Here is a 27,841-nt window from a genome sequence, read left to right on the forward strand (position 1 = left end):
CACCCAACTAACTGGAACCGCACCTGATGTGCGCACACAGCATCCTTTGCTTTTAGAAATGTTAAATGGGACACCATCGTTTCATGATGCAATGTACACGTCACTTAGGGAAAATGGCGTATGTTTGCGTTTATGAAATTATATTTGTAGAACTAATACTAGTAGAAGTTGAAGTATTAGTAAAAGTATTAGAAGTTGTACGAGTAGTAGTGGTAGTAGTAGTTGTTGTAATGATAGCAGTAATATTGTTATTAGTAGTATTAGTAGTAGTATTGTAGTGGTAGCAGTAGTATTAGTATTAGTAGTATTAGTAGCAGTAGTAGTAGTATTAGTATTAGTATAAGTAACAGTAGTAGTAGTAGTAGTAGTAGTAATAGAAGAAGTAGTAGTAGTAGTTGTTGTTGTTGTTGTTGTTGTTGTAGTAGTAGTAGTAGTAGTAGTAGTAGTAGTAGTAGTTATAGTAGTAGTAGTAGTAGTAGTAGAAGTAGTAGTAGTAGTAGTAGTAGTAGTAGTAGTAGTAGTAGAAGTAGTAGTAGTAGTAGTAGTAGTAGTTGTAGTAGTAGTAGTAATAGTAGTAGCTGTAGTAGTAGTAGTAGTACTAGTAGTAGAAGTAGTACGAGTAGTAGAAGTTTGAGTAGTAGTAGTAGTATTAGTAGCAGTTGTAGTAGTAGTAGTAGTAGTAGTAGTAGTAGTAGTAGTAGTAGTAGTAGTAGTAGAGTAGTAGTAGAAGTAGTAGTAGTAGTAGTAGTAGTAGTAGTAGTTGTAGTAGTAGTAGTAGTAGTAGTAGTAGTAGTAGTAGTAGTAGTAGTAGTAGTAGTTGTAGTAGTAGTAGTAATAGTAGTAGCTGTAGTAGTAGTAGTAGTACTAGTAGTAGAAGTAGTACGAGTAGTAGAAATTTGAGTAGTAGTAGTAGTATTAGTAGCAGTTGTAGTAGTAGTAGTAGTAGTAGTAGTAGTAGTAGTAGTAGTAGTAGTAGTAGTAGTAGTAGTAGTAGTAGTAGAGTAGTAGTAGAAGTAGTAGTAGTAGTAGTAGTAGTAGTAGTAGTAGTTGTAGTAGTAGTAGTAGTAGTAGTAGTAGTAGTAGTAGTAGCAGTAGAAGTAGTAGAAGTAGTAGTAGTAGTAGTAGTAGTAGTAGTAGTAGAAGTAGTAGTAGTAGTAGTAGTAGTAGCAGCAGCAGCAGCAGCAGCAGCAGCAGCAGCAGTAGTAGTAGTAGTAGTAGTAGTAGTAGTAGTAGTAGTAGTAGTAGTAGTAGTAGTTGTAGTAGTAGTAGTAGTATGCATTACAAAAATGCTGTTAGCCTTACATTTGGTAAAATTTAAATATATAACAAGGGAGGCAAATCTGTAACAATAAATTTAAACTTATTGCATTTGTTTCCCCTGTAGTGTATTACCTCCCTTGTCCTGCTTATATTTATATTAACAAACAAAATTAAACATTAACACAATATTTAATATACAAAATATACAAAAAATCTCATATTCTGATAATATTTTTACTGATCCACTGTATTTTACTAAAAGGATGATGTTTCATTGGACTGATAATTATAGATTTAGGATAACAGACCAGTTGCTTCAGTAATATTGTTCAGAGTGTGCCCTGTTGGCCGCGTATGCATTCTTGAATTATCATTCAAAAACCATTTTACTATTTCGAGTCACCGTGACCTTGACCTTTGACCTAGTGACCTAAAAATCAATAGGGGTCATCTGCAAGTCATTATCAATGTACCTATGAAGTTTCATGATCCTATGCTCAAGCGTTCTTGAGTTATCGTATGACAACCACCTGGTGGACGGACGTACCGACCTACTCACCGACCGACATGAGCAAAGCAATATACCCCCTCTTCTTCGAAGGGGGGCATAAATATGTAAACACAACTATTTTGAAATAAAAACACATGAATAATGGTGTTTATAATTATGTGTTTCATTGTTATATATGTGATTTTTATAGTCAGAATGTTTTCCTTATTAAATATGAAAACAAAGGAATCATGAACTGGTATCATATTCCAAATTTAAATTGGTTATTGATAATAAATAAATCAAAAGTGTTCGAATAAACATATTGCTTTCACTACTACGAAATAACGATTTCACTTTTACGAAATAGTTTGTCATGTTCACGATACCATTCAGCCAATTTAGCTACTTGTTTAACTTACAGTGCGCATTTTTCAGTGACTTACCGCCCCAAACAAGGGTTTCTTCCGACATACACATTATTGTAGGGTACACGCACAGCTACACAGCAGATATTGTCATGTAAATTATAAAGTCTTCACTTGCACAACACCATTGATACCATGTATCGGTTTACGTATAGTGCTTATGTTTCAGCGTCCTTTTTAGTTAACGTATAACCTCGTATATATTTACTATACAATTCTCTCTACCAGGCACATTTATAGTCACATTTAATATAATCTCTACCTCGTTGAGGTTTTATAAATACGTAAGGCACGCATTGCAAATGATTCTCTTTCTCTTTTGTTGTTGTGTTTTCAAAACACTCAAAGAAAGTATATTCGGCCTCTTTGAAATCGAAATATGCCAACTATTACAACTCAATGCCAAATCATTCATATTCGCTAAAGCTGTCTTAGACTTTCTTTGACTTAGGTTACTTCAGAGAAAATATGACTCGGCAAAATTAAACGCCATCGACATAACAAATTATTTAAGTTAGGGTAATGTAACTTATTTGAATGAGTCAACATAACACATCGATATTTGAAACAAAACCCGCTGGAACATCAAGTTCATGTTACAGTTATTTTTTATTGTGAACTAATATACTATATATCAAAGTGTGAAATCCGATTCAGTATTCAAAAGCAATACAACAGACTTAATTGGTTTTTATTAAGAATCGTAAATGATCTTAAGTACCGAACACCTGATACGACTCGAGTTATACTGTTCAATGCCTTAGGTTAACGGTGTTACGCTGTATGGACATGCCATTGTATTAACCATCATATCATTTGGTGTTGGGTGAGCCTCTAGATAACCTGGCTCAAAGATCTACAGTCTATTTATAGAAAGAAGAACAACGAATTGAGGTACGGTTTCTCGATCTTCTCGATCTTTTTTATTAATCAAAGTACTGACATAACTGGTGTGACGATGCTTTTGAAGAGGATTGATATAAAAGCATCTATTTAAGTTTATCTACATCACCACAATTGTGTATTTGGATACGAAAACTTTGGGTAGGAAAAAAATGGGTACGGAAATTTTGGGTACAAAAATTATGCAAAAAAAAATTAAGCACGTAAAAAGATTTGGTTACGAAAAAAATTTGGGTAGGAAACAAATTGGGTACGAAAAAAAATTTGGTTAAGAGCACAAGTTTGGGTAGGAAAAAAAAATGGGAACGAAAAAAATTGGGTACGAAAAATGTATGTTACAAAAAAAATTGGGGGTACAGGGAAGTTGTACCCGTGGGGAACTTGATCCTTTCAGCGAAACTGGGAGGCGGGTTACATTCTCGATCAAATATTACAAGAAATATCTTTAAAAAGGTATTTGACGTGTATTTTCTGTACCACTTATCTTAAAAAAACTGTCTGTAACATTAAAACGTTTGTGGGTTATAACATTACGTTTCAGCATATAAATTCAAAATTTGACATGCTCTTTAATTACCCCATTAATTTCACATGTATATAATACCAAACTTTATATTTCGTTGTTTCCTTTCCTAAGTTAATGATGCTATGTGTACGGACGTGATTTCACAATCCCATGTGCATGGACGTATACTTTTTCTCTTTTGATAATTGTTCTTTTTTTCTAATTCAATAAGCTTAGGCAGGTTTGTTCGTTAAGTACGGCAATAATTTCATGATGATTCCCGATCGAAAGTTGGTATGAGCAAATAGTCGTAAGAGCACTTGAATACGTGAGTTCGCCCATGAACACATGGTAAGTTTAACTAAATCTCCGCGATATGACCTGATGTGTGTTTAAAACAGCAAACAATATCCAACAAACGAATGAATTGTCAAACATAGTATGTGCACTGATGTGGCTCTGTAATTTATGTTTGAAAAGTTTATTAAATATGCAAAATGAGAAAGAATGCAGAAGAGCGAGTATCACAGATATGATAGGGCTATTATGCTATTTATATACCATACTCGCTACAACGTTTACAAATGGCAGGTTCGAAATAATTCGTTTTCTTTACACTCATGATCGCGTTGAAAGTTAATTATACACGTTTTGAATCGCAATTTATTTACTGAATCACGACAAATGTAAAATACAATACAGAAAATGCATATTTGTTTCATTGATCTATAAACATATAATGGATTGAATATAACTGATTTAAAATTAACGTTTTAACTATTATTAAATCTTTTCCCAGAATATTCTGTCCTATTTATAGCTGAGCTATAATCATATATATATATATATATAATTATAAACATAATCAGCGAGGTATGCCGATAAGAAAAATCGAGCTTTCTCAATTGGACTGGCTCGGTCTTTTACATAGGTTGCCATTGTGAAGAATTTTTTCATGATATGATAACTTAGACGATGCTTCGCAGCATCGTCAAAAATAATGAAAGAAAAACGCATTTTTAGGTATTGAACTAAATAAAGAAGTAAAATGTTACATATACATATTTATTTTATTTAAGGAATTTGGAACAATGTGGGATGGAATATAATACATACTTAAGTGAATATTATTACCACGTGGTTTATTTGTCATGCCTGTGAAATGTACAATAGATTAATAATTTATACTAGGGATTTGCTGATAGTTAAATTATATTTAAGTATGCAATACCAAAAATAGTAACAAACAGGAAGTGTGAACGGAGCAGGGTTTTATTCATTCATTAATTCATTCATTTGTTCATTCGTTCATTCATTCATTCAGTCATTCAGTCATTGATCCTTTCATTCATTTATTAATTTATTGGTTTATTTATTATTTTAGTTGTTTATTTATTTATCTATTCATTCACTCCTTCATTGGTCCGTCCGTCCGTCCGTCAATCCATCCGTTTGTTCGTTCGTGTGTCCGTTGGTGCGTTCGTGTGTTTGTGCATCCGTGAGTTTGTTCAGCGGTTTATTGGTTGATTCGTTCGTTCGTTCGCTTGTTAATTCAATCATTTATTCATTCATTCATTCATTATTTCTTTCTTCCATTCTTTAATGTATTCTTTCTTACATTATTTCACTCTTTCAGTCAGTCAGTTATTCAGTCAGTCATCAGTCAGTCATCAGTCAGTCAGTCAGTCAGTCAGTCTATCTGTCAGTAAAACAGTCAGTAACACTATCAGTCAGTCAGTCAGTCTTACGGTTGTTTCGCTCGCTCGCTCGTTTGTTCGTGCGTCTGTCCGTCTGTCCTCTGTTCGTTTGTTTGTGCGTTTGAGTGATTGTTCGTTCGTCATCATCATCATCTTCGTCATCATCGTCATCATCATCATCATCATCATCATCATCATCATCATCATCATCATCATCATCATCATCATCATCACCATCATCATCATCATCATCATCATCATCATCATCATCATCATCATCATCATCATCATCTTCATCATCACCATCATCACTATCATCATCATCATTATCATCATCATCATCATCATCATCATCATCATCATCATCATCATCATCATCATCATCATCATTATCATCATCATCATCATCATCATAATCATCATCATCCATCATCTATATTTTTTCCATTTTTGTACTTTATATTATATTATATGCATAATATAATTATGTTAATGCTGCCTGGTCAAAACAAAATAAATGTTGAATGAATGTTAAAAATCGATTGGTGATATAGTCACATAGCAACAAGAAGGGTGCCTTCGGTACTTTATGACATCTCATGCCGACAGGGTGTTTGATGTAGGTGTATCATGCTACAATTTCCTGTTTAATTGACCCTAAATGTGATAAAGCCGATTTTAATAATGGTGATTAACAATACTTGACAATACGACACTGCGAAAACAAACGCCACAGGTTCAATATTTTACTCTTTCTTCGTTTCAATTTATATTAAAAGTATATTAATTAACTAAAGTGTGATTGTCTTTATTTAAAACATTTTATATGAATTACACATTTTTTTAATAGTTGTTTATTTACCCAAGTGCTTGACTCTATAACATGTGTGTATTCAATTTTGATGGAAATACGATAATGATAGCAAGAAATTTATTTTTTAAATATGCTCGGAGTATACATATCCCGATTGTGAAAATAAAGGTTAAAATGAAACGTTTCTATATCATTTACTGATTTTTTTTTTAAGCTTGAAGTCGCTTATCAACCACATCAAATGTTTTATGTATTGTTTTTTTTTTTTTTATTCAATATAAAACATATAATGTAAACATGTGCATAAGCAAGAACAAATTATAACATGCAGCAATGATAATGTTAAACATATTATACAATATATGTTAATATTTATAATGTTTTTACCTATATGTAATAATTAAACTATATATGAGTTGCATAAAGTGGGGTAGATAAACAACTTGACTAGGTTATGAAAGTTTAATGTGTTTCCATTTTTGTTCAAAAATGTTAAGTGTATCGTTGTTGAGGGCTATTTCCTTTTCAATTTGGATCTTTAGTTTTAAATAATTTATAAAACAGTTAAAAGTAGGTTTTTGTTTTTTATATTTCATGCTGAATATAAAATATTTCATTAATATAATAATGTGGTTAACAGCGTTATTAATTTCTGGTATTTTACAAGTATTTACACCGAAACTGATATTTGAGAGAGACAGTTTTATTATTAATTGTTGTTTCTCTAGAAAAGTTGTCAATTGATTCCATAGAGATTGAATATGTTTACACTCCCAGAAAAGGTGTTCTATTGTTTCAATATGTTCACTACACATATCACATAGATTTGTGTTGGATAGTTTGCACTTAAAAAGATATTTATTTGTAGCTATGATTCTCTGGATGTATTTATATTGAAAATTTCTCAGTGTGCTATCAGTAGTTGATTTATATGGCATGACATATATTTGTTTCCAATTAAAATCTTTTTCTCCAAGAAGGTTTTGCCATTTAGTTTGAGCTCTGGGGATTTCGGCAGGGTTTTTAATTTGAAGAGTGTAAAATATTTTGTTCGTTTTGTTTTGTTTTGCAATTATGTTTTCCACGAATGTTTTTTTAGTACATGGTGTGTTATTTGTATTGGTAGCAGCTTTAATATGTATGGGTATACTTTTGATCAATGTGTAGTACATCAGGAAATTACTTGTAGGTATTCCGTATATGTAGCATAAGTTTTCAAAAGAATAAAAGTCGTTGATTCTGTTGTCGTATAATTGATCTACATATTTAATGTTTTGTTCAAACCAATGTCTATAGAACAACGTTTTATTGTTGGTAGTTATATCTTTATTGTTCCATAAAATGACTTGTCTGTTTATTTTGGATTCTAAATTTTGAGTAACTTTACACCATGCTGAAAGAACATTCGATAGAAATATGTTTTTGGTTGAAATTTCATCTAAGATGTTATTGTCGATATTACATTCAAAAAGTAGGGAGTCACCATATGTTTTTAAAATTTTCTGGTAGAATAATTTCCATTTACTCGTATTGGTGTTATCTGAATATCTTTTAACCCAACTGCATTTGATTGCATTCAGGAATGAATCTATGTCCGTTAGTCTGATACCTCCATGCTCTACAGGTTGAATTAATTGAGTTCTCTTAATTTTATCACGTTTACCGTCCCATATGAAATTAAATATTTCTGATGTTATATCTTCAATAATATCATGTGGTGGGTTTGGGAGAACTGTTAGTGTGTAAATTAATTTAGGGAGCGCAAACGTTTTCAACACGGTGTTTTTTCCGATTAGTGTTAGTTTACGATGCTGCCATGATTTTAAACAATTTTTAAATTTTTGTAATTTAGGCAATATGTTTTTTAGAATTGTTTCATTTTCATTGTTTGTAAAGGTTATTCCTAACGTTGTTGCTTCATCTGAAGTCCAGTTGAATTTCATTTCTTTTTTAAGATGAATATTACTTTGTTTAAATTTACCTACACGTAGCACAGTGCATTTACTTTTGTTTAGTTTAAGACCCGATGTCAATCCAAAAAGGGTTAGCAATTCTATAAGATTATTGAATGAGTCGCTACTGTCATTTAAAAAATAAGTTGCATCGTCAGCAAATAGGGACTGTTTAATTTCTTCGTCAGGTTCTAGCGATATTCCCTTTATATGTTCATTTGATTGGATATAGTGTGATAGATACTCGATGCATATAATAAATAGTGAGGATGAAAGTGGACATCCTTGTCTTACCCCTCGTTCGATGTTAAAACTGTTTGAAAAGAAGCCATTGTTAATAATTATGCTGTTTATATCGGTATAAAATAATTTAACCCATTTTATTAGACTTTCACCGAAATTCATATTTTCTAAGCAAGAGAACATAAAAGAATGGTCTAGTGAGTCGAAAGCCTTTTCGAAGTCTGCAAAGAAAATGAGGCCAGAATTGTTTGGTTGGTTGAAATAATTTATGCATTCTTGTATCAGACGTACATTTTCACCAATGTAACGTCCTTTAATGAAGCCAGATTGAGATCTTGAGATGATTGATGGTAATACTTTTTTAATTCTGTTTGATATACTTTTAGTTGCAATTTTATAATCATTGTTTAGTAAACTAATCGGGCGCCAGTTTGATAAGGATTCTAAGTTTTTTCCAGGTTTTGGAATGAGTGATATTATACCTTGTTTTTGAAGCGTAGTTAAGTTTTTGTTGTTAAATGAATAGTTAAGTGAATTAATTAAATGTGTTTTAATATCATTCCAGAATATTTTATAAAATTCGATTGTGATGCCATCAGATCCTGGACTTTTGTTATTTTGCATTTCTTTTAGTGCTAGTCCACATTCATATTCATTAAGTAATCCGTCACACAATAACTTTTCATCTTGATTTAAAGCATGATGTGTATTTTTAAAAGTGTTGTTATTTTCAACATGTTTTCGTTTATAGAGGGTTTCGAAGAATAAACGTTGTTCTTCTAGTATTTGAGTTCTGTTTGTTATATCTTTGCCATTAACTACTAATTTGTGTACAGTTTTTTGTTCACTTCTACGTTTTTCAATGTTTGCGAAGTATTTTGTATTTTTTTCATTGTGTTCAACATGTTGTGCACGTGCTCGTAGTATTATTCCATGGAGTTGTGTATGATAGATTCCTTCTAATACTTGTTTGTTTGATGTGATTTCATTTTCAATGGCAGTGGTATCATTTGTGTTTGTTTCATTCAATTGTTTTTCAAGTGTTTCAATGGTTTTGATGGTTTCAGTTTCAAGTTTGTGTGTTTCTTTTTGTTTAAATGATGTGTATCTTATTGATGTGTTACGTATATTTCCTTTAATTACTTCCCATAAGGTGTTTGGGTTTGCATCTTTATTATTTTGAACTGTGTTTAATATTTCCTGTTTTATTTGTGTTTGATATTGTGTGTCTAACAAGATGCTGTTATTGATTTTAAAGTATCCTGGGCCTCTTTCAGGTTGTATGTTGTGCAGTTTAAGTTCAACTAGAGAGTGGTCTGTCATAAATCCTGGTTTAATGTTACATGTGTCAATAATGTTGCAAAAAGACTCGGATATTAAAAAATAGTCTAATCTACAAAATATTGTTGGTTTTGTGTTTGAGTGCCAGGTGAATTTTCTTTCGTTTGGATTTACTGTACGCCAGATGTCTATCATATTGTAGTTTTCAATTATGTTATTCAAAATGTTTCTATTTTTAGGGTGAGTATAAAGGTGTCCATTCTTTTTATCTCTTGATGGGTTCAGGACAGTATTGAAATCACCACCGATTATAATATTTTTATCTTGGTTATTAATTATGAAGGATTGTAATGTTTCGTAAAATGTGGAATCATCTATGTTAGGACCGTAGACGTTTATCAATGTTAATTGTGTTTCGTGTATTTTGATATCTATACTTGCTAATCTGCCAGTTATTATTTCGTTGAAGTTATCGACTGTGATCCCTGTATTGTTTTTAATCAAAAAAGCAATGCCTTGTTTATTTGTATGTTGTCCACTAAGATAGATGTCTCCGTCCCATTCATCCTTTAAGGTTTGTGCTAAAGAATGTGTCAAGTGACTTTCTTGTAGTAGGCATAAAGTATTTTTTTTTTCGTCTAACCATTTGAAGATTTTTATTCGTTTGTCTTTATAGTTTAGCCCTTTTACATTTAAAGTACATATTTTAATCATTTAAAAAAGTTGGAGGGTGATGTGAGTGATAATTTGTGTGTGCTTGTCTAGTTGGTTTCGTTTTAAAAAATATAGAAGAGCTATTCATCCTAAACAATATGTTAAGTGTAATTGAGATATGGGTCGTATGAGTACACTGTATGCGAAAATTCATGATCCAAGTTCCAGTAATGAATGTATCATAAACAATACATTGTATTTTGCTTGACAATATCATTTGTGAGAACGTATTTTTCTCTCTATGCAACCATATAAAGATTAAAAAGAAAAAACAACAAAAAAATATAAACAAAAAAGGATTAATAGTAACATATAAATAATGTGAGATAGATTGGAACAAAGACCCATTCGGGTCAAACTATAAATTTCCATGGAGCAATATAAAAACAGTTAATATGTACTGTAAGGTATATAAACAGTGAGACATAAAGAGTCGCCAAAACAATAATACATGCACATGCATGTTGAATAATAATTCTCAATAAAAAAACAAAAGCATAGCTGAAAAAATAATGAAAATTGAAATTAAGACAAAACAAAACATACAAAGACCTGTTTTGTATAGCTCAATAACATTGACCCAGTACTTGTGAACTAGATTAGTATTTAATATTTTACGCAAAATAACTCCCTCAATTCACAGTCTGTTTTATTCGTGCACGTTTTGCACGAGTTTTTTGTGGCAATAAAAGTATACTTAGTGAAGATAGCCACACATGATTTAAAATTGTTTCTAGTTCACTTCGTAAATAAATTTGACACTTCGTAACGGCATTTTATATATTAATAAAGTAAGGTCACTGGCAGATTTATCTATAATGCAACAAGAAAATTACATTATACATGTACTATAAACTATTTGTAAAGTGCGACAGAAAAACTCACCAAAAACATTTCAAAATGCATGCGCATCTTTAATGCAACAATAAGATAACATTATACATGTACTATAAACTATTTGTAAAGTGCGACAGAAAAACTCACCAAAAACATTTCAAAATGCATGAACATCTTTAATGCAACAATAAAATAACGTTAAACATACTATAAACTATTTGTAAGGTGCGGCAGAATAACTCACCAAAAAAACATTTCAAAATATATGCACATGTCCATTGAATGATATTTATCGGTATACAAATGAATACCGTTGTAATATATTTGACAATATGATATTTCGAACTATATAGCATACGAAAACACTGTGGATAAAAAAAAACACTGAAAACTAACAGTGCACAATGACAATTGTTCGTATAGCTCGTAAAACTTAATCTGGCATTCGTGAACTCCATTTGTATTTTGCTTTTCACGCAATAACTGATCCCTATATTTAAAAATATGTTTATTCGTGCACGTTTTGCACGAGATGCACGTTACAATAACAGTACGCTTAACGAGAAAACGCATCAATTGATAGCATTGCTTCTAGTTCGCAACTTTATTTGAACTTCTAAACGTTAATATATTTATACAATTAGATCAGTACCAGATTTATATTAGCGAGCAATGGGCCACAGTATTAATTTAGTTTGCAGGTAAGTATGGATGTACTCAGGATTGGGGGGTTATATATCCTGCCAGGTCGCTGATTATGTAAGTGCGTATGAAATAATGAATTAAAGATATGTTGGCAGGTAAGTATGGATGTACTCGGGGGGGGGAGGAGCCGGAAGGTGGGTGCGAAAGAACATTGACAGGTAGGAACATAAAATTACACAGTAAGTTAGGTGCTTGCACAAATAACATAGGCATATCCGGAGACGTACAAGAAGGTTAGCATTCTAAACTAAATGAAAATGATCGTTAAAATAACTCCGATTTGCGTATATTAAATTTAGTTATGAGTACATGTAGTGGGAAATATTTTATATATGTGTCTGTTAACACAACAACATGAAAGATTAAAATGTAGTTAAAAATTAACAGATATTTATTTTTATCTATGAGTTCATGCAAACCTGGTATGACTTGAAACCACATACAAAGTTGTCACACGTTACACATCGGTATTATGAATTCTTGACTGGCGATCGGAGGTTTGCACCAGAGGAGGCTTTCTTTGCGTATGTGGTGGATTCTTTCTTTGGCCATGGTTTGCTCAGCCAGTTTTTATATTGGTCAAAAAGCACTTTTTCACTGCGTTCACTGCCCCTATATTTCACAAATAGTTTGCCTTCACGCGACCAAGCTCTTTCAACACGACCCGGGTCTTTGAGACGTAGGGACGCAAGCACCTCTGCGTTTGTTTTTGTTAGGTCGTCATTGACGTAAATGTTTGTGCCCTTCAATCGATTTGCTCGTTGCATGACATCGATTTTGGTTTGACGTCGAACAAATTTCACAATCACCGGACGATTCTTGTTCGGTACGTATTTTCCGAGCCTGTGAGCAACATCTATGTCTTTGGATATAAGCTGGATATCAAGATGATGGTTTATCATTCTCGCTGTTTGTTCTGCCACTGCCATAGATGATTGGTTTTCCGCGTCACACGAGAGGCCCGATATACGAACGCTGTTCCGACGCCCGTATTGTTCGAGGTCATTTATGCTAGCTTCGAAGGTTTGTATTGTGGACTGGTTGTTTTGTTTAATAGCGTCAATTTCTTTTTCTTTTAAATTTAGCTGCTCTTTAAGCGTCGATATTTCTTTTTGTTGGTCGAACATATTACTTTCGATAATTTCTAATTGTTTAATTACGGATGCAAGCAATTTCTCTTTTATTTCTTCGAGTGTTTCTTTTATAATGTTTTTGATAATATCAGTGTCGCTCTTTGTGAGTACATTCGAAAGTTTTGAGTTTATTTCGTCAAGTCTTTTTGTAATACATGATGTTTCTGAGTTAGATGATGTGGATGATTTGGTTTCATTTTGTTTGTCGATTACGAATTCCGTCATACTTTTTTGGCCTGATGTATCGTCATCTGTCTTCTTCTTTTTGTTACGTTTTTTATTTTGTTTTGGAGCCTTGGGTGAATCTTGAAGTGAAGTGTCCAGTAGGCTGATGTCAGTAGGCGCCCCTTCACTTGCTGTAGATGAATAGGCCCTTTTGTTCATTTTTACGGTCACAGTACACTGCACTTTGTGTTAAGCATGGAAACAGTAAGCCGTGAACAATCACTATAACTGCGTCATAATCACCTACGTAGTGTAGTCAAACGGAGTTAATTGGATATGCTTCGCCGCATTTGATGGTTGTCTGTTGCCTTTGAATTGGTTTTGTCATGCGTGACGAAGTAACTGTTAACTAAGATGATGGAGTAAACTGGTTTTTGATGATACAAATAAAATATATTCAAAAAATGAATCCAATCCCCACCCAGTGAAAAGTGTAGATGCAAAAACTGTTTTTGTTTAGTAAATAACTTTCAGTTGTATTTTCACCAAAATATCATACTTGCTCGTTTTCATGAAGTCCACACATAATTTATATCCATGAAATTTATAGTTTGGACACCGAAAAACTAGGATTTATTCCATTTTTATTTCCATTCACATTTTCGTGTCCTTCCCGAAGGGGAGATAACCCTATATTGTATATTTACTTATGAAATTTTGAAGTCATGGTGAAACAATTTATAAATCAATAAAAAATACATTTCACATTTCCCGTGCACTTTTATACACTTATGGTATTTGCAGAAAAAACACAAAAAGAAAATATCAAGTACATGAATGTAAACTTATATTCAAACTGTGCATTTGTGTGCGTACATATAACTGATACTACACTAAATACTATTATATGCGTCCTCTCGTGGAATATAATGCATGTTACCAGGGATTTATACAAACAAATAAGTCTGTATAGGTTCCGAATGTAACGTACGCCTGTTCTTTTTTTCTTTTTTTAATGATTTATTTATTTATTTATTTTTTAAGCTGACGTTTATTGTGTAACATATTACAATACCAGAACACATATAACATAAGTGAACAGCATACACATATATAACACACTATCTAACATATACACATTTACATACAACTCCTTAATATTCGTGCGCAGGTGTTGTTAGAACTGTTTAAATTCTTAAACTTATTAAAATTTTACCGTTATTTTACAACAGTCAATTGCTAAACTTGTATTTCAGCTAACTTTATCTTCAAAACTTGTTTTTTTCCAATTAAATTATTTATTCGCCAATTTGAATTGTACAGTTAAATACAAACATCGCTGGAATAGTAATACATTGAATTACAGTACAATCAGTCATGTTACAATAATGTATGCCAATTCTATAACAATACAACACAAAAATACTAATACTTATGAAGGTAAATTAGTATTACAAACAGATTCGACCAATTCCCACAAACTTTTATACCTATTGGCTAAATGCGTGTTTTGTATATCTGCAGAGGCTATTTTGCAGCTACTTCGGAGACCATGAATTGTAGGGGTTACCATTCTACGTCTACAGTTATAAATAAAGCGTTTTATTTCGAGACATAAAACGTTATACTTTTCAGATTGGTTACCAACTGATCCCAGTATAAATGTTTTACAATAAAAAAGTAAAATTGTTATCAATGTTTTTAATAGCAGATGTGATGTGATGTAAAACATTTGTATGTCATTACAATTCCAAAATAAATGGACGAGAGTCTCTGTTTCTGTTTTACAGAAAGTACATTTGTCTGAGTCCCTTATTGTTATTTGTTTAACAAATTATTTGTGGCTAGTATGTTGTGAGTCAGTCTCACTTGGAACCATTCGTTGTATGAATCTTTTGAGGTTTTAAATACCCATGCATACAGACTTCTCCATTCTGAGCTTTCAATACTGAAAAGGCTGTTCCATTTTACTTGGCCTGTTGGAGTTTCATTGTTGTGTATTATTATGTTATATATAAGTGAGTTATTTTTTGTGCAATAATATAGGCTTAATATATCCCGGAATGATTGGGGAACAATAATCATTATTCATTGTTGAGATTTTATCAAGTTTAAGCAATCCTAAGTATTTTTAATCGCTTGTAGTATTCCTTCAAATTGTAGAAAGTTCACACTAGCGCCTAGTTTCTGTTCGAATTCCGTTCTAGTTAAAAATATTCCATTGCAATTCATGATATCTTTAACAAATCGTATTCCTTTTATTATACCAACTAGGAACATAAAAATGTCTGTGTCCAATTGAAAACTTAAAGTATAATGGAAGTTCTTGAAATTTCGTGATATTGTCTATTGGAAAAAGTTCGATAAAATCTGCAAAAGATTCTAATACGTCTTTCCAAAAAGAATAAAACATATGTCTTACACATAACTCAATATAACTTTTTCCGAAGTTAACTATTTTTTCTAATACAAGTATATTTTTAAGTGCAAATCCATAGCATGTACTACTATAACATGTAATAAGTCTGTTTAACCATATAATTTTTAACTTTTTAACAAACGAACAGACATTAACCATTTTTAAACCTCCATTGTCATAATCTTTAATAAGTACTTTACTTTTTATTCTTGGCTGACCATGCCGAACAAATTCGTAAAACATGCTATTTATTTTATTTAATATTTGTTGATTTGGGGTTGGTAATGTAGAAAATAAATTTGTTAGCAGCGGTTATAAAAGAGATTTGACAACTGGTATTCTACCAATTGGCGTTAGCGCTCTTCTATTCCATAATTTGATGCAATTTGCAATTTTTTTCCAAGTCAATATGAAACTGTATGCCAAGTAGTTTAAAATTATTGTTTCCCAATCCAACTTCCATTTCGTTTTTATCGAACGGGTGCTATATTTTAAGGAACCTATACAAATAACATGGGTTTTCTTGAAATTAATTTTTAAACCTGAAAATTGAGAGAAGTGATAAAGGATATCGAGGGTTTTATCAACTGTGTCCTCACTTCCATCTAGCAGTAGTGTTGTAGCATCTGCAAATTGTGAAATGTTATATTCTATGCCATTGATACAAATACCTTTGATATTCCTGTTATTTCTTATTTTAATTGATAACATTTCAGCACATAAAATAAATAAGTATGGACTAATGGGATACCCCTGTCTACAGCCACGACCTATGTTAAAGAATTCGAAAAGAAAACCATTCAACTGCACAGCAGTAGAAGTATTATGATAACAAAAGTGATATCCGTTTAATGAAACTGGGACCAAACTTTAAAAAAGTTAGCGTTTTAAAAATAAAATCAAAAGATAGAGAATCAAATGCTTTTTCAAAGTCTATCATCATTAATAGTCCAGGTATATTACGTTTTTCAGTAAAATTCATAATATACGGGGCAAATGATTTCTCCTATAAATCTTCCCTTAACAAACCCTATTTGATCTGTGTTTATCAGATAATCTAAAACTGTCTTTAGTCTTGCAGCAATAGTACCAGAGGCTTATTTATAAACTATATTTAACAAAGTGATTGTTCTCCAATTTTTTAAAAACTGTTTTGGTCTGTTTTCTTTCGGAATACACGTGATAATTCCTTGCTTTTGTGTAATAGACAGTTCTCCTTTTGTAACCGAAAAGTTCAAGGCTTTTACTACAAAATGACCCAGTTTCCCCCAAAAAACTTAGAAGTTAATCCATCACAACCGGGACTTTTGTCAGTTTTCATATTTTTAATGTGTAAGAAACCTCTGGAAATAATAGAAGACCTTCCAAAGATAAAGATTGTTCAGGACTTAACGTATTAGTATTAGCATTCTCTTAAATGCTTTCAATGTCAATATCTTTTATTTCTGCTGCATCACTGTATAAGTTCTTATCAAATAATTCTGCTTCTTTTAAAAATTTTGATTGTTTATATATAATATTACCATAAGGCGTTTCTAAGAATGGTATTGTTTTGTTAGAATAATTGTACTTTTCTAAATTGCAAAAAAAAATGTTTTTTTCTCCATTTTCTATCCAATCAGCTCTTAAACGAATTACATTTCCTTCAGTTTTTTCTTCTCTTATAAATTGTAGTTCATTTTGGAGATTTATCAATAACATTTCATTATCCGGATTCAAATTATTCTCGATAACTTCAATTTGTTTAATTAACTCCTGTTCTCTATCAATTTGGCATTTCTTTTTATGAGATGAATATGAAATTGTAGAGCCTCTAATTTCCATCAAAAAGTGTTTCTAAGAAAAACTGATCGTTAATTTGAAATTCTATATTAGCATTACAGACTGATGAAATATTTTCGAAATTATACACTGGTAAAGCATAATGTATTTTAATTTGTTCTATTTTATCATTTATGTAAATAAGATAGTCTTTGTCTAAAAGAAGAGAGTTATTAAATTTCCAAAGCCCTTTACCATGTGGAATATTTTCAAAGTCCAAAGCTAAATTGATAACTAAATGGTCAGAACGATAACTAATTCCAATTTTGCAATCTCTGATATGGGGTAAGAAATCATGTGTAACCAACACATATGCTTGCGTTCCCCATGTATTTCTCTAAACGGATCATGTACTTTTATCAGTGATAAAGTTTATTAACGTGTTTCTTGCTTTGACAGTATTATTATTTGATTTGTAATTACAATAATCAAGAATTATATTGAACACTAAATTAAAATCACCACACCATATAAATGATCAGTTCCCAATATTTTCAATAAGAGAAAATATGTTTTGATAGAAAGCGGGGCTATCATTATTTGGTCCATACACATTAATAAGAGTAAACTGTTTCCCATGTAAATAAAGGTTTAAGATAATATAGTTACCATTCTCATCTGAAAAAATTTGGTTGACCTTCACATCTAATCCTTTTGAAAATAGAATCCCAACCCCTCGCGAGTTAGATTTCGAAAAACTGAAAAAGGCTTCTGCATTCCACATTGAATATAAATGTTTCTCCAAGTCTGATGTGAAGTGCAAATCTTGTAAACAAAATAAATGTGCATTCGTTTCTTTCAAAAAATTGAAAACATCAGATCTTTTCTGGTGGTCATGTAATCCTCTGCAATTATATGAGATAGTGTTTAAATTATTCATAATTGTTAATACTACACAATAAAACCACTAGTACAAGAAAACTGTGAACACCAACGATGTAGCAATAAACATGTGCTTAAGTTCGTTAAACCTTCATAAGCTTAGCACACAGCATGACAAACATACGTAAACAGAAAAAAATATAAACAATGGCAAAAAAATATAGAATAAAACATTTATAGTGTAGAAACAGTGCAAGATAAATTGCCATAAATATAAGACATTAGTATTTGGTATCGTCCGCTTTCAAAATTTATTTTAGAAATTTGTGTATATTCATTATAATTTTGAAACGTTTATATGTGTATTCTTTAGTTAAGTTTAATAATATATTTTGCTTAAGCATTATTGCCTAATAAGTATTTACAATTTTACACAATTTTCATAACAGAAAAACTAATAGCAATTCAATTAAGTTTAAGTAATCTAGTATACTTAAGCATTATTACCTAATTTGTATATACAATTTTACATTTCTTTCGTAACAGAGAAATAAAAGCAATCCAATTACATTTTATTGTAAGCATTATTGCATTAAATGCATTAATTGCTCATCTTTTGATTACTTTCATTTTAGAGAAAAACATGAAAGCAGTACATTTATCTACAAAAGCAATTAACGTTTTGTATACATCAGGATTTAAACAATACAATAATATTGATCTATTGATGTGTCGACTTCTGTTTGACAAGTATATATACAACATACTATCAATGTAAGCTTGAATAATATTAAAAATATTAAACGCTTTATTTCATTTAGTGTGGTATTTAAAATAAGTGCTCCGATATGTTAAGCAAAGAGTGAAATATTACTGTAATTGTTTTGCTAAATAAATCAATTTACTCAACAATGGAAAACACATTTTAGAAACCATTTAAAATGGCCTTTGTAATAAATTTTGACTTTTGGGTAAACACCAGGGATACAATGCGGCATAGATGAAAAATATCGCGATGCTATGCAAAAGAACAACTGTTACATCAACAAAGAGAAGCATGTAGTATCTAACCACTAAGCTATAACAAACAGCAAGACATGTATACAAGAAGTTAAGAACTGCAATATGTTGAGACAGTCTATACATATGTGTGATTTAATTTTATTAACAGTCTATACTATCTAAGTGAGCATAAATTGTATTGCATTGAATTAGGACACTAAGTATATGTACTTAGCCTGTTCTTAACGATTGACCTAAATGGTATTTACATCCGATACGACTCGAGTTATACTTTTCAAGAGGCCTTAGGTTAACGGAGTTATGCTGTATGGACAGTCCATGGTATTACCATCATACTATTTGGTGTGGTGTTAGCCTCTTGATAACCTGGCTAAAAGATCTATAAATAAACAGATCATTTATAAATACAACGGATTGGGCTACGGTTTCTCGATCTTCTCGATTATTAAATACAAATAATGAAAGAAATACGTCTTTGTACGTCTTGAACTCAATAAACAAGTGCAATATCAAATATAAATATTTATTTTATTCAAGGAATTTAGAACATGTTAAGATTCAATATAAAACATGCTAAAGCGAATCTTGTTACCGCGTGGTTTATCAGACATACCAGTGAAATGTACAATAGATTCATACTTTTGAAACACTAGGGATTTGCTGATTATATTTAAGTATGCAATAGCAACAATAATAACAAACTAGACGTGTGAACGGAACAGAGTTTTATTCATTCATTCATTCATTCAAGTATTTATTTATTTATTTATTTGTTTATTTATCTATTTATGTATTTATTCATTCATTCATTCATTCGTTCATCCTTCCGTTTATTCGTTCTTTTGTACATTCGTGCGTTTTTGCGTTTGAGCGTTCGTGCGTTTGTTTATTGTTTTTTTCGTTCGTTGATTTGTTTGTTCGTTTGTTTGGTCGTTCGTTTTGGGTTTGTTCGTTCGGTTGTTCTTTCTTTCATTTATTCATTCATTTGTGTATTTATGTTTTATTGTTTTTTTTATGCCTGTATGATTTTATTTGTTCATTCATTCATCAATCCAGCCATCTGTCCGTTTTTTCTTTCGTTTGTGTGTCCGTGCATTTGTTCATTAGTTCGTTTGTTCATTCATGGGTTCGTTCGTTCGTTCTTCCATTCATCCATCCATCTATCCATCCATTAATTATTTCAGTAAATTATTAATTCATTTATTATTTATTTATTTATTTATTTATTTATTTATTTATTTATTTATTCATTCATTTATTTATTTATTTTTTTATATATATTTACTTATTTATTTATATATTTATTTATTTATTTATTTTTATTTTGTGTTGAACTTTTAACCTTTTTTAATGGATTAAATGTATTTATTTTCTTTTTAAATATATGCGTGTAAAAAAACAACTACAAAATAAAATATAATAATAAAAAAATCGTTCTAAATTGAAATACTGTAAATAAGTAAAATATATTTTTGATAGAAAAGTGCTTAAACCATCCTGATCATTAATTAAGATGCTTAATAAATAATAAATTGATACATTTATAAGCCGTAATGTTTGTCTATGTGCATTTGTGTACATTCAAAACTTGTTCTTATGTAAATGTATTCAGGGGAATATCATCGGTGAAGTACCATGGGTGCTTTTCACAGTATAATACAAGTTTAAATTCTCAAAGACGAGACACTATTTCAAGGCACGTTATGAAATAACTTAATAATTTATGCGCAAATTTGGTTTCTATGACATGCGAAATAATCTCTAATGGGACAGAGACCCAATTATATTATAACCCTTTATAAAATACGATTTTAGTCTGAACTTATCTGTTGACTTTTAACTAACATATTAACTTCCTGCATGTGATGCAAATTACTTGTTTTATTATTTACTTAATTGAATTTGTCGGCCTCAGTTAACTCGATGTGGGGTTTTTTCTTCTAGAAAATAACTTCTTTGACTTCGATGTCATCTATACTATTCAATTAAAAAGTCAACGGCTCTGTTTTCAGGCTCTTAATACGATTTTGATTTCAGAATCGGATTCCATATTATATTGCCTCTGCTTTCTAAACAAACATGTTACCACAATAAAACAGCGGAAGTCTACACTGTGTATTTGCAACCTGCTGTGGTGATCCCTATCTTATCCCTTTGAGATTCAAGTTGTCACATTCAGATCAGACATTAGCCGGCTCTCTAATAACTAAGTCTGACTTAAATTTTATGTTGCCAAGTATTGTGGTTAGATTTTTCATTTAGGAAACGCACGGAGTCATAAATGTGTGATTAGAATGTATGGAAAGACAACTGCGTCTTTATGAAATATTTAAATACTTAAATACCACCCAATACGACTCAAGTTATACTGTTCAAGAGGCCTTAGGTTAACGGACTTACGCTGTATTGACAGGCAATGGTATTACCATAATACCATTTGTTGTGGGGTTAGCCACTAGATAACCTGGCTCAAAGATCAATAAATAAACTGTTCATAAGAAGTAGGATTAAACTTGGTACGCTCAGGTTGCACCATGATTGGCAAAATGCATTTTCGGTTATCTGCAATGATATAAAATAAATAAATGACTGATTAATTATAAGCAACCTTCTACGAACACATCAATAATACATCACACAAGGGAGACCACATTCTTGTCCACACTGTATTGAAATTACAATCAATATTACATGCAATATTTTTCTTCATCGTTATTTTTCTTTTAAAACTTAATCTTTGTGAAAATAACACACCAAATTATTTAATCAATTGATATCACCAAGACAAAAATATTCTTGTTTCGTACACTATTCACTCTGAACCATACAGACATGCACAGATAACAGAGGATAGTCAATGTTCTAAATTAAAACATTAATATAAAGTATACTGCTTATTAATAACTTTATCATACATGTATTGATTGTTGTCACCATAGTGTTGAAGACAAGAATGAGCTTTGCTGGTCACAGGCTAATCTCTTCCATGGCATGTCTCCTTTATCAAAAAAACGTAAACTGTTGTCCATCGTGTAACATAACACATTGTTCTTTTAATAAACAATTCTGTGTTTTTAACAAAACATCCTTTGCAGAAAATCAACTTTTTTTAATTACAGGAAAAAACCTTTTTAAAGCTTAACAGAGATAAGGTAAACAATGCAGTTTGTAAGACTTCTTTTACTTACAATCCAGCAATCCTCCTTAATAGAATATGTGCTGGCACTTATAGGTTATTAGGTGAAAACTGTACAATGACACTCATTTCGGTGCCAATTTAAAATTATTTACATGGTCATATCATACCTGATAATAATTAGCACATCTTTTGGTGTTCGCACTTTGTAATCCGCCCAATCTGTATTTTTGGCTGAACTACATGACCTAAGAGTTGCAGCTTAAGACAAGAATATAAATATTTTCGACTTGGCCATGAACACAACCATTTATATGGACATCCTCAACTAGAGAATCTGACGAGAAGAGAAACATAAAAAACTAAACTAATAAACATCATAAAATAGAACTAATAATATTGCTAACAAATTAATTGTGTAATCACAACGAATGAAATTGTAACAGCTAGCATGCTATTGTGCGATTGCACAAAGTTTTGCAAATGATATACATAACAGACAACCCTATTCAGTTCAAAGTTTGTCTGCTGTCAACGGATCAACTGTTAAAACAATTATCTTAAAGAACATAACGTGATAGAAGAATACTATAAGGGGAATATATGCACTAAACTTTTCAACGAAGTGTTATTACTGTTATTATAGGAAAGTGCAACAACATATGTTAAATTTAGAAGTGTTGTAAATTTTGACAACTTTCGGGTAAATTACACAAACTTGACAACGAAATATCGTTTAAAATTTCGTTTGTGACATCCACAAGGCATTAAGTGCTCATATACACACCATCATTGATGAACAAGCTTCATTTCACAAACAAATTTGCAATGTGTTGAAGAAAAACAACTCAAAAAGTAAGAAAATCTCACCTTTAAAAAAGCAAGACGTTAATCCGAAAATTAACAATGTCGAACTGTGCCCTACTGTATCAATGTTTAATATGCTAAGGTTAATTGAAACTATATAGAAACAAAAACAAAATACTGAAAATGAGTGTTGCACTAACTTGATTACCTTTGCTTTAGGTTATTCTTCAAAATAAAACTAGTGTTTTTTTGCAAGAAGTGGGTTGACAAATTACGCGAAACGATAACGACAAGTTAAAGTCATTTTTCTCCAAAACGACGTCAGCGTCAAATGAGTCAAAATCTAATTGCCCGCCACATATGCTGTTTGTGATTAATAACTGATTATCTTTGCTAAAAAAACTGTGTTTTTATTATGGAAAGTGTGTGCAAAATAAGCCTTCCCATTGGATGTTTCCATTTTCTCATGAGATTTTTATTTTTCATTCTGCTTGCATTAATGTTCTACGAGATATTTCCTTCTTTATGCACGGAAGACATTTCGATAGATATTTGATTGTTTTAAGTAGGCTTTTCATTCAAGACTCCCCTTGTGAGTCCGTTCTCTCGACGACCTGACAGTCTAATAGGCTCTCCTTGCGAGTCCGTTCATGCGTTCTCACGACTATCTCACAGTCTCCAAGGCTCTCCTTGCGAATCCTTTCATGCGTTCTCATGACAAGCTCAAAGTCTTCAAGGCTGTCCTTGCTAGTCCTTTCATGCGTTATCTCGACGACCTCACAGCCCACAATGCTCTCCTTGCGAGTCCTTAAATGCGTTCTCATGACGACTCCACATTCCCAAGGCTACCCTTGCGAGTCCTTTAATGCGTTATCACGACGACCTCACAGTATCAAAGGCTGTTCTTGCGAGTTCTTTCATGTTTTCTCACGACGACCGCACATTAGGCTGCCATTGTGAGTCTTTTCATGCGTTATCACGACGACCTCACAGTCGCATAGGCTCTTCTGTTAGTCCTTTAACGCGTTATCACGACGACCTCACAGTCACATAGGCAATCATTGCGAGTCCTTTCATGCGTTATAACGAAGACCTAACAGTCTCCTAGGCTCTCCTTGCGCGTCCTTTCATGCGTTCTCAAGACGACCTCGCGGTCTTCACGGGTGTCCTTGTGTGTCCAAGTCCCCAAGGCTCTCTTTTCGAGTCCTTTCAAGCGTTCTCACGACGACCTGACAGTATCCACGGCCGTCCTTGCGATTCCTTTCATGCGTTCTCACGACAGCATTACAGTTTTCTATGCGGACCTTGATAGTTCGTTCATGCGTTATCAGGACGACCTCACAGTATCCAAGACTGTCCTTGCGAGTCCGTTCATGCGTTCTCACGACCACCTCACAGTCTCCACAGGTGTCCTTGCCAGTCCTTTCATGCGTTATCACGACGACCTCACATTCTCCAAGGCTGTCCTTGCGAGTCGTTCCATGCGTTCTCACGACAACCTCACAGTCTCCTAGTCGCTCCTTGCGTTTCCTTAGACACGGTAGAAGCGCAGACAAAACGTCAGGCCTATGAGACGGGGGCATAAAATGGAACAAGTGTGAAGAGTATATATTTGAAATTCGGAAGTTGAGCAATAGTTTCCAATATTAATAATAAAGTTAAATGATTATTTATCAAATACAAAATTATAAAAAATATGCTATATTTTGACAGCAATTTCTGTCAAAGAAAAAAACGGGTTAACAAGAACCTCTCCTTTACGCAACTTTCTTGACGAAATGTGAAGAAATGTTACAACGTCAAAAACAAAAACAAAATACATATTTAAGATGGACATATCAATGCATGGTAAATGCCTTATGCAAACTGCTGCGATAATAGGAACATATACTCGTGGAATTTCATAATTGTATTGCACAGTTGAGTTTTTACTGATTTATTTCAACTAAATATGACATCACACAGCATGCCGTATCACACGCTTCATTAGTCCACGTTAAATCTCATAGATGTCCAATGACGTTCTAAGTGATGGCTTCATGAGGATCAACGTTCGTTGGAATGATTCGAATGTAATAATAAAAATCCAGAAACATTATTTAAATAGTAATTCTTGAAACCATCAGCGCCTTAGAATGGTCAATTCAAAGAGTTACCCGGTTAAAAGTCTAATTGCACATAATTAGTCCTTACATACTTGCACATGTCTGTTTTTGAGTATTCGGTATATGTGTATCTCTTTGTATGCCCCCTTCGAAGAAGAGAGGGTATATTGTTTTGCTGGGTGTCGGTCGGTCTGTCGTTCTTTTGGTCGGACTGTCGGGAGACCAGTTCGCTCCGATCGATAACTCGGAAACGAATTGACCGATTTGCTTGATACTTCATATGTGTATTGGCCTTGGACAGAAGATGACCCCTATTGAAATTGGAGTCAGTAGGTCAAATGTCAAGGTCACTGTCACAATAAGTGTGAACATCGTTTCTGATTAATAACTCATCAACGGATGAACAGTAGATGACCCCTATAGGATATGGGGTCAGTAGATCAAATGTCAAGGACACTGTCACAATAAGTGTGAAAATCGTTTCCGATCAATAACTCGTCAACAAAGCGACCGATTGTCTTGATACTTCACATATGCATTGGCCTTGAACAGTAGATGACCCCTATCGAAATTGGGATCACTATGTCAAATGTCATGGTCACAGTCAGAACAAGTGGGAAAATCGTTTCTGATCAATAAGTCATCAATGAATCAACCGATTGGCTTGATACTTCCCATGTGCATTTGGTTTCGATAGTAGCTTACCACTATTTAAATTGGGGTCACTAGGTCCAAGGTCAACGTCACTGTCACAATAAGTGTGAAAATTGTTTCCGATCAATGACTCGTCAACGAATTATACGATTGGCTTGATACTTCACATGTGCATTTGCCTTGGACAGTAGATTGAAATCGGGGTCACTAGTTCAAAGCCCTGTTTGGGGGGCATTTGTCTCCGACCGCGGAACTCTTGTTATTCTATCGGTGTATCAATCTTCGACTTATTCCTTACCGTTTTTGTCTTTTTATTTTTATCGTCAATGTCGGGTTTATTAAAATGTCCAGTGAAAGCACTACGCGAAATGTAAGGAATTTACTATATATATGCAATGCTATTGCCATTGCTCACATCATAGCTCAATTTGGAATATGCACACAGCTTACATGCGGATACTGTCACGTTACGTTAAAATTATTCAGTTGCACATCACCATACATTCGATATTGCGGTAAATAACTTGCTCACTGCTCATGTTACCATGCTCTGTGTAATTCACGTGTGAACTCACACATAATTTACAGTACTTTTCTTTATACTAGGCGGATGCATAATCAAATATCATGTTAGTGTGTTCATTTAACATTATCGTATATTTTTCTTGTAAACAAGGTTTTAGACAACTTTTGTCCTTGCGTTTTGGCAATATATATCATTATAGTATCAGACCATCTACTAATAATACACTCAAGTTCCGTTTGAATTCGCCCTTTGAGCTTATATACGTTTCAAACATTCACGTTTCAAATGATTATCTTGTCCTCTTCGATATCAAAAGATGCACAACTAATACTACCCAATGACAAATAATTCGTATTCGATGAAGCGGTCCAAGACTTTCTGTGACTAGGGTTTCTTGAGAGGAAATATGCAACGGGAAAAATAGTACTAACTCGAACTCATTTTTAACCTCGTACAGTTGAGACAAATCATAATCCCTTAACTTGGAATACACGATAATAAATTTACTACTGTCATTAATTCAAAGTTAAAGTGTGGATTAAATTGTACGAGTGGTGAAGGTATATTTATAAAAGTACCTGTTCATTTATAAATAATCTAAGTAAACGACAATAAATGAACTTAATTATGTTTAGACTATGTGTAATTGTTGAAAACAAGTGGTGGTGTGTGATCGTGATCCAGTGAAAAATCTAGATTACACGCAGTAGTTGAAGCAATCAATCGTCATGTTTATGAACTGAACACACGCTTTTTCTGGCTTTCATTTGTTTGATAAAGTTTGCGTTCTTTGATAAACATATTTCGATAATCTTTTCACATATATGTCAGTGACGTAGATCTGCTAAACCATTCAAAGAAACGGTATATTCATCTTTTAGTAGATGTCGTATTGTTTCGACATCATGACATCAACATTTATTTCAACATCTCTAAATATAAACAAGTGAAACTCCAGCTGCTGGAGCAGTGTTGCATTTTCATTATTAACACACAAGGCTTTTTCAAGATATCGATTGTTTACATTGAATACATGTATGAGAATGTAACAGCACAATGTTTGAATGTTCTTGTATATCAATGTATAAATTGGGGTTTTGATTACAAATTCAAATAACACGATGAGTATGCAAGAAATCTACAGAACACATTATACAAAGACCTTTTATACAGCCCTTTAAGTAACGTTTTGTCAAGACATGTCAGTGTAGGTATAAAATAACACTATTATAATACAACATGTTTTTTCTATTTATCGTATAATTCATACATCATCTTCTTGTCTTATTCGTACGCAAGAAAGGTATTCCTGCGTCTGTTAGACATTTTTAGCAATGTTGGGTCATTTAAAGATGTACTGTCAACAAAATATGTAATTTATAATTATAAAATGTCACCTGT

Source organism: Dreissena polymorpha, chromosome 13, assembly GCF_020536995.1.
Source record: "Dreissena polymorpha isolate Duluth1 chromosome 13, UMN_Dpol_1.0, whole genome shotgun sequence".
NCBI classification, from domain to species: Eukaryota; Metazoa; Mollusca; class Bivalvia; order Myida; family Dreissenidae; genus Dreissena; species Dreissena polymorpha.